The following is a 9,854-nucleotide window of genomic DNA, read 5'->3' as shown; positions in this document are numbered from 1 at the left end:
GGGAATCATCGTTTTCAAAAATAAGCTACTCTTAGTAAGCTTACTTCGCCTTGCTGGACCATGCGAAATATCTTAAGCGATTCTGGCCTTACTTGATGGGTTTCCGTGCTGCATCTCGACCGGCAAGCTTGAATAATTTTACTGCATTTTATGTGTTTTCTTTTTTCATGTTTATGCCGTCATTTTACGCACATTTGTAAGGTTTGAATCAATTTATCTGACCTAGTAAAGAACTTAAAAAAGTCTTTAGACATTTTCTGACCGCGAATTATATTTCTTTTATTGATTGTTAGTAGTCTCTCTTGCAATTTGCCGTTAATGTTTTCAGTCGTTCATGAACATTACCTTGCAGGAGTACTCAAAACGTCGCGCGTATTAAACGCTTGTAATTAAGTTTACACATCGTTATAAAACCATTAAATAAATAAAAAAACACAATAAATTCTTTATGTTGAAGTGTAACTCTATTAATGTTCATTCAAACACTCCACAGCTTGCAACTGGCTGGCCGTTATATAGGTGATTTTGGAAATTTTTTTAGCGGTTTTCGTTATTAATGGGAGCTTCGCTTTTAGCCCTGGCTAAATCTATATATTAATGGTGTCTCATAAACCGCGCCCGCAGAGAGTTTCCATTACAGTGCCGGCAGAACGAAACATTGCAAACGGAAAAGTGCACCTTTTCATAGTGTTATGTTAATTGTAATAGTGTCTTATAAATGGCAACGACTGTTTAGGAAAGAGAAAATTGCCTTGTCTTCAGAGAGTCTAGAACAGAGGTGTTCTTACTCGCCGCCGCCATATTGGAATGCCAGAATACCCGGGGACTAGGCTGGATCGCGCGCAGGTATATTCAGTGGAGGTCAGCTGATACGTTTTCAGCCAATGACAGTCGTTGGTACATCTGCGTAACGTACTGTAGCTTGTATAGTCTGCACTATATTCTAATTTTCAAAAGAGCAAGTTAGAGTAGTTACATTAATGAAGAAAAATGGTCATAGCTATCACTGGGGACAGTATTTAGGGATATAAAGAGTTCTTGGAAAAAATGATACTACCACAAATACCACCACACATGTAAAAGACGTCTTAACCTAAAAATGTTTTAAAAAAAAGTTGTTCAGAGTTATTGCAGACTCGAAATAGCACTCAGATAGAAGAAATACATAAAATTCATGTACCCCAAGTTTAAAGAGGACTTACAAGGTTTTCAAAAAGATTGAAACAGAGAAAACACATATCGACAAGAGCTTTGAATAAGCTTTGAACTGAGAGATTTCTTCTATTTGAGAGGTCATATGATACCTGCTTTCGTGTGCGTAATATAAATATTATTCTTTACAGACTTTAAATACGTTGTGTGCTGGATCGTAAAAAACGATAAAAGCTTTAAAGAATGTACATGTAGGCGTTCAAATGTGGAAAATTTGGTAAATCTGTTATATGTTTTTTAACTGCAAGTCAAACCAACAAAACAAAATGAAAAATGATCACGTGACATAAAGTATGACGTCCCAAAACTATTTTCTTAGTTCTGACGCAGGTAAAAATTCGCAGCCTCTTTTCAATTCCTTTTCTCTTAGCTTTCGACTGTAAAGCTGCAATCCGCAGTAAAGATGTTTGACGTTCACAATTAAACACCTAAAATTAGAATTTTTATACAATAGGAGGGCAACTAGTCTCTGTTCTTGGAACTTTCAGATATTCACAATGCCATAACTCAGCGAATATTTCAGATATTGGAGCGTTTAGCTCTGGATTGGAGGAGGGAGGGGGGAGGCAAAATGCATGCCGTCTTGTTTCAAACCCATTTATTGGCAGTTGCAATAGAGCAGATTCACGTTATAGTCACTGACTTTTGTATATTTGAAGTACAAACAAATTATATACCTTGTTTAGGACTGAGAGAACAAAGACCATTACACTGTCTAGCGGGACATCCCCTTATAGCAAATGGGACGTCATGATTGGACATTTGCACGGCGAATATTTGGCCAGATGTTTCTTGTTTACTGGCCAAGTTCAGAGGCACCCAACGGGAAATTTTGAGAAAAAGACCTAAAAACAAGAACAAAGCATGAACAAAGCTTTCTGAAGTCATTTTGAAAAGCATTATTGCAGATTGCTGGGAAAAATTTCCTCACTCCCAGCAAGGACTGATGGAAGAGTTCCCAGCCAGCAAGCTGCACCTACAACCTGCAACCTGACTTACTAGGAAGTTTCCCTGCAGACATATGTCCATAAATCACTGGCCAGTTTGGGTGTGGTCCTAGGGCAAAATTCACCCCTTCAGTGATAATAGAAAAGGCAAAGGCCAACGAACTTAATTCAGGTGAATTAACCAAAAACGCTACGCTCACAGGGGTGGATCCAGAAAGTTCGGAAAGGGGTCCAGCTATGTTACTTTTTTGTTTACTAAGAATTAATTAGAAATAGTAAACAAATTCGTAAGAAAAAGGGGTCGCAAAGGTCCACTCCGCCGACCCCTAAGTCCACCCATGATTCACACGTGAAATATTTTCAACACTCGAAGAGACTATTCTACCTCCCCGCGGCCATGCGATATCCGCTGTATAAACCTAGGAAATCCAAATGATATTGTTCCAGAAAACTAAGGCAATGATCATTTTATTGACATTTCAGTTTTTATGTTTATACGCCAAAAATGCCTACTTACACTGCCCCGTCACTGTGTAGTTCCTGAAACGCTGACTACAATCTTGATCGAAAAAATTCCATTACGTGATGGTCATGCTATAGTGCGGTCAACACAAAATACAGACTGCACAAAAATGTAGACTAGGTACAAAACACAGAATGCAGATTGCAGACTAAGTACAAAACGCAGACTGAGAAGAAAAACAGTTTTCTTTTTTTTTTTTCTCACCAATTCTGTGTTTTCACTGTCACGTCATCAAAACATAAAAATGCAAACCAGTCAATACAGAAAGTCCAGAATCTGGGAAATGAAAGAAGATAAATATACAAAAAGCCTCGCCAATAATCATGTTTGTGCGATAATTCCAATACGAGATATTAGGGAAAACGTTTTACCTAAATTTATAGGGCTTTGTATGGAGACGCCATGTTGATGTCCCTTTGAGGGGCACAAATATGGCCGCCGGAAACCAACGGAAACCTATGTTTTTTAGTTTTCCTACTAATGCGTGAATTCATCGCTTAAGGAACTCATAAAGAGTAAAGTAATATTTATTCTAAGACAGGGAATGTTTAGATAGCAAAATCTCAAAAAAATCAATAGCGTTTTTGCCCCACACTTGAGAGCTATCCCGGCCGCTAGCTAAATGCCGCGTCACGCAAAGACCTGGAAATTCACGCGTCGTCTATTGCCAAACGAAGAACCCTTTGGAACCGAAAATTTGTGTAAATAAAGGTTTTTAGGTATACCTTATTACATGAAATTTTCGCGACATGTCTATTTCGCGATTTTGATGTGCGCATATTTCGCGACGCTTAAATTTTTTATTTTCAATCACTTTAAAATCGCGTTTTTGAGTACAACAATTTACATTTCATAGGCAATGTTATTTCACATATCTTGTCATGTCATGGAACAATAACCTCAAAATCAAGAAAAACCAAGCAGTTCTAACAATGTCCACAAGCAGTTTATGCTTGTACCGGTTAATTATCAATTGACCACAACATCCATTTACACTGAAAATTGATCATAAAAGTAAAAACTGTGATTTGTAAACGTTTCAGTGGTAGTTAATAAACTCGTTCTTTCTTGATTTAGACATAATGTGAGTCGCGTCATGTTATGTTCGTGACACTCATTGTTCGCGACACTTTAATTTCGCGATTTGTTTTGTATCGCAAAATTCGTGAAATTAACGTGTCGCGAAAACTTCATGTAATGAAGTACGTTAGTTGTTTTTTTGGCGAGAAAAAAAAAGAAAACTGTTCTTCTTCGCAGTCTGCGTTTTGTACTTAGTCTGCAGTCTGCATTCTGTATTTTGTACCTAGTCTGCAATTTGTACCCAGTCTGCAGTCTGCGTTTTCAACTGACCGTGCGCCGGTTGTAGTTTATCTTGAATCGGTGTGTTTGTTCTATAGCTAAAGAACTCTAAGCGCATACAATCTAAGGACCGAGTGCGATCTCAGTACCTAGTCAAAAGCTAAAAAGAGTTCTCCTAGATGGACCTAGTGTTGCGTTAGCGCTTTGGCTTCAAGGAAGAGAACGTCATTTCCACGTACGTTGCCGGAATCAATGATACATCCCTTGGGAGCTGCAGAATTAAACAGAACACTTATTCTTAGACTTTTCTATAAATATATCTACAGAATATTTCGATATATTTCAAATAACCTCTAAATTAGATTTATGTACTCCGCAATGGTGAAGTGAATAAAATGTCATATCGGAGTCAAACCTGCTATAGGTGGTTTTCACGTTACGTCATCGCCGCTTTGCTGGTGGACGGTAAACAAAAGATCGCTCTTTAGCTCGCTTTGTTTGTCCATCAGCATTTGTTCATTTCACCGTTGTTATTTGTGTCTCCCGAGATTGCATGAAAACCACCTATACTACGGGTAAAAATTCTATATCTACAAAATTCTGTGATATGACACATGAAAGACGTAGTGTCGATCAAAATTTACCCTTCTTGCTAGATTAACTTTTCTTAATTTAATAGGAGAGGATTAAGAGTGCATTTGATGAAGTTTTATTAGGGAACTTAAAGCAATCAGGATGACGATGGCAGTAAAAAACTTCACTAAATACGCCGAATTTGTGTCCTCTCAAATTTTATCTTGTTTATGTCTCGTAAAAAATGCTGCTATCTTCAGAAATAAAGACCTAGGAAGAAAAAAATTCGTCGTCGTGCGTTCACGCCATCCTCCATAAAAGGTCGCTTGAAAAAAGTGCCAAAAAGTATGATGCACGTGCAAAGTTGTTTCTGTTTTACAAATAAAACCAATTGTTTTTCTGACGTTCCCACTGCCGTCTTTGTCGTGGTTGCTTAAGTTCCTCATTGATTGGACTCCAAGTAGAAACCCTCCCCTAAACCTCCCGCCACAGAGGTTCCCTTGAAAAGACAGCTTGTGGGAAGCTGGGACTCAAAATAACGTCACTGTCACGTTTTTTTGTTTTGGATAATGCCACGCCCCACGAACTTTACTCTCTCTCGAAGATGTTAAATGTTTTCTGATGTTCTTTCTGATTGTTATTCTGAGAAGCTGATGTATTGCTAATCGATCTGAAGGTTCTGAATTATAATCTTGAAGATCACCTGAAGAAAGTCTACGATTGTGTTCGTTTTAATCATAGAGCGAAGGGAACGTCGAAAAGGGAGAAGAAAAATCTCCTCTGTGCGCTCATTAATGAGGCATGTCATAAGTTGTCACGTGACTGAATAATTGCCTGTGAGAGTCTTCAGCGGACCGGGGGGTGGTTTGATGAAACCCACTACACTTACTTGTTAGCCTCTTCTTCCTACACTTTGCAGCACACGTCTCGTAAACGAAACCCGCTGTCAACAGCGTGATAAAGGTTATCAACATTGCGCGAAGTACAGTCCAAAATCCAGGCGAGTTTCCATCTAGTAAAGTCACAACGCGGTCTGCGTCTTTGTCTGATATCTGGCGGCTCCTGGTTTCGGTCTAAAAGGAAGTTCAGATGGTAACGTATATTAAAGTGAAAAGCAATCTGTTTAATTTCTTTCTCTTAAACTTAAATCACTACTCGCAAGTCTTGAAGCTTCGAAACCGCGTATATTGAACGAATTCAGTGGATGCAAAGACGGCTGTCCGGGTGATAGTGTGTCTCCGCAGCCTCCTTTTTTACACCCTCGCCCCATGCCTTTTATTTTGCTACTATTTACCTTGAACATGACCAACCGGCAAGAGTATGACAGTTATCACATATTAAGGGGGGTGGATACCACCCTGTATGGCCCTAAACAATTAAAGGTTGTTTTCATTAAGCTAAAAGATCTACTCTTCAGTAGCTGCACACAGGAGCTAATTACTCCTGCTCTTCTTCTCCTTCTTCTTCTTCTTCTCGTTCTCCTTCTTCTTTTAATCATTATTATTGTTATTAATTATTATTACCATTATTAATTTCCTTCGACACATTTTGGCAAAATTAATTACAGTCTACAGGAGCCAGTAGTGTGTTCCTATATGGTTACAAGATTTGACGTTATGTGTGGCATGAGGTCAAGCCACTGTTATAAATAAACGTGTGAGTTTTTTCCTTTTTGCAAGCATCATTATCAAATCTGCAGTTGCTAAAAGTTTAGTTTTAATATTTACCAAATCAGTGGATGGCAATTTTCGCGCGTTTTAATTGGCTTCCGTAACCCGGAATATACTTGGCTATTCACTGTTTTCGGATGGTAGGCAATTTGTCTCCCCGTTTTGCGACGGTTTCGGAAGACGATTTGTTAGCTGCAAACGAGACAGCTGTACCAACAAATACCAAGTCAAAACGAGAAGATATGATCGCCCAAAACTGTTTAATCTATCTGGTCAAGATTTCAATCGACGAATTTTGCCGTGACACCTCAAATCAGGAACAGCAAGGCCGGGAAGTTGCTGTTTCTTTTAGCTAACCACTAATAAGTTGCAGAGTTTACGAAAGAACTGCTCGTAAATACTACAGGCAAATGTCTTAGAGTAGCCCATTTATTTTAATAAAGGTTAATTAATTAACTTACATGCAATGCTTGGGTGTGTCGAAAAATAATTTTCTTGATGTCTCGCTGTCGATATTTAAACAGATTCCTTAGGCACTCAGTTTCTTCCTCAAATTCTTTTTTTTCAAGTGCAAATCCAATTGACCGCTGAGAACTAAGGAACATGGTCACTGCCAAGCGAGAGTCTTCGACTTTATCCATGTAGTAAGAGGCTGTGTAGATGTCCGCTAAGATTCCATCTACTTCTTCTTTTACCACTAGTGCATTGTACATTTCGCGGAAGTTGGGATAATCTGCAGCACAGGAAATAAAGCGTTCGTCAGTTGAAGTCCGGCTATGCCACGAAAGTTATCAAGATTCAAATTAAACAATGACAGCTGCCACCAAACTGACTTAAACATAAAAATAACTGCTCAAAACAGAGAAAAGAAGGTATAAATTACACAGCGAACACAAAAGGAGACACGAATGAGCAAACTTGAAGAAGATTGAAACGAAGTGCAATAGAGAGGGGAAGTGTGACGTAACGTTGCCATGATAGCAAAATTTCTAGATCACAACCGCCATGGCGAGCTTAAGCAATGACGACGGCGACAGCATCGCGAACCGGTTTAGATTAGGAAAACAACAACGTTATACGTCCATCACGCTTTTTGTACATTCTTAGCCGTTGTTGCACGACTGCGACAGGAAACTTCCTATTTTCACGCGCCCGCTTTATGGAGTTGGGGAACACAGCGCAAAATTTTCTTTTTTCTTTTTCTACCAGATACGGTCCTCTTGGTTTCAACCCCAAACCAGAATTTTGCAAACATTTGACAAATTAAATGAAATTGAATGACAGAAGTTTGAAACAGTCCCAATTCACTTTTTTAAGTGATGTTTTCGGTTTGTTATCATTCAGGCCCCAGTTTTTCAAAAGCTGGATAACGCTATCCACTGTATAAATCACTATCCAGCGGATAGCGCAATTGGTTTCCCTAACACTTATCCGCTGGATAGTGATTTATCCGGTGGATTCTAGTGCTATCCAACGTTTGAACAACTGGAGCCAGGAGTTTTGCTACCATGGCAACGTGCGTAACGGCTTCTCTCCATTGAGGTTGTTTGAACCCGTTAGTAGCCTTGTAGTTTTTCAAAGTTCACTTTTGTCTCCTGTAACCTTTGATATAATATTTTGTTTGAGACAGAGCTGTAATTTTGCCATTCTGTGAGATGATTTTCACTTTAACTTAGTACTGCATCTTGGACAAAATCTATGGTGTTACCATTCAAATGAAACCTCCGAGGCCAAGAACTTTTGCGTTTTGCACAATGATGCTTGATTTTCTTTTCCAACCCTCTTAGTTGGACTGATTATTTTATAAGAGTGAGAAGGTTAAAACGACTTGATACCTTTTCGTCCATGCCCGGATATAGCAACGTCTCTACTCAAACGACTTCAACCGGTATCAGGATTTGAAAACGTACCTTTGACGTTGGCAGACTGCTTCAAAGCCTCCTCGTATGCATGACTGTCTTCCAAAACTGCAACCTGGGTGAACTTCAAAAGTTAGCTGAGTATCTTAACATTACTGAACTCAATTAAGCCTAGTAAGATATAGAGGACGCTAGGGGATAGGGGATGTGTACTAGATAGCTTCAACGATGATTAACAGTTCTAGCATTTGTGAAAGAGTTTCAAACTTTGAGATAATGATAATTTACGCACATTCACGCCAGTACATTTCTTTGTTGTTTTGTTGGCATCAATGAACCTTCCTGAGATATCTTCTAAAATATTCGTTGCTGTAAGGGTGTGAGAGTTGTGCAGTTCGTCGTATATAAATAAAGAAGAATAACCTTTTATCTGTTTCGGGAATGAAGTGAAGTTAATCAATTTCCGCGACATTGTATGGAGGTTAAGGCATTGTTAATCCACTGAGTTAACACGAACGTCATGGCTTCGAATTGAATTTTGTTTAATGCCCTGATTTTTTCAGTCTCAGCCGTTTGGGAAGTTCGAATCTAATTATAGATGCATTTCACGACTTCAGATATTATTTCCTTATTTAATCTAGCGTACTCTGCTAGCTATTAACCTAACGGCGTTTTGCATTTTCTGGTGCGAAGAGATACGATGATGAAGATGATGATGGTGCTAACCTTCACTCCCAACAGAGATTTACGATGTAGCATGGATGATGACGTCAAGGCACTTGTGAAAGTAGCGGTGAAAAACGAGCAAAGAATAAGGCCAGTAAGAATCCACAGGATGCCAAACAAACGTGCAGGCGCTGACTTTGGAGTCCTGTCACCATACCTAATATCCAGAGAAAGAACTCTCTTATATCAAAAGTTAAATATACCAGTTTTAATAAATATTTCCAAACATGAAGATTTCATCGCTATCGTAACTAAAGACTAAAAAAAAAAAGTAACCCGGGGTACACTTATCCCATGGGCTGTCTATTAAGTTCCAAGAAATGTGAAAAAGATATTTCAGAAACTAGCTAAAACCTGATTGCTGTTAAATAGCTTTTCATTGTTGTTGGCGATTTCCCCCTTCCCCTTTCGTATTTCGTTCAGCTTCGTTCGGTTTATCATTCCTGAGGAAAACAATAGACTACTCGTACATGTAGTCTATACTTGAAATAATCAAATTTAAAGCATTGAGTTTCGGCGTGCCTTAACGTTAAGATTGCAAATCATTAAGCTGGATTTATAGTAGACAAGCCGTTGGTCATTTCTTTTAGCGACAGTCGAGAACTTTCATGACTATAATTAAACAGGTATCTCCCCTATCTGTTATTACCCAACTGTTGTCATGCCCACGAAAGACCACCAAATTCCCTCCATCACGCCTCGTGTGAAAGAGCGTGGAAAGTGATCAGAGTTTTTAGATGTGTCCTGTAAGTTAAAGTAACAAAAAAAAATAGTTGCAAATGAGGCGATATCAATTATATATGAATTACTTTATTGAACCTTTTCTCGACTACATGGTGTCCGACGTTCCAAAAAGGAATATATATATAATATCCTCAGGAGAGCCTGGAATAATAGGACGAAGAGGGAAACGCCCAGTCTAGCCCTTGGGATATATGAATTTTAGACTTTGAGATTTTAAAACATTGTAATTCTTAGATGGAACAAAAATTTTTTTGTTTGACACTCAGGGAAATATGTATTCAGAAGTTTCAGCGCATGTACG

General features: G+C 38.7%; 1 long non-coding RNA gene across 1 annotated transcript; it reads right to left on the bottom strand.

The window, feature by feature from the left end:
* Nucleotides 1–8,080: 8,080 nt before the first annotated feature.
* Nucleotides 8,081–9,535, bottom strand: LOC140933225 (uncharacterized). The gene is made up of 3 exons (XR_012165032.1): nt 9,459–9,535; nt 8,810–8,966; nt 8,081–8,198 (listed from the first exon to the last, which is right to left on the bottom strand). It is a non-coding gene; the product is annotated as an uncharacterized lncRNA (long non-coding RNA).
* Between the last annotated feature and the right edge of the window lie 319 nt (nt 9,536–9,854).

This window comes from Porites lutea, chromosome 4 (genome assembly GCF_958299795.1).
Source record: "Porites lutea chromosome 4, jaPorLute2.1, whole genome shotgun sequence".
NCBI lineage: Eukaryota > Metazoa > Cnidaria > Anthozoa > Scleractinia > Poritidae > Porites > Porites lutea.
This window is presented reverse-complemented; position numbering and strand designations above follow the sequence as displayed.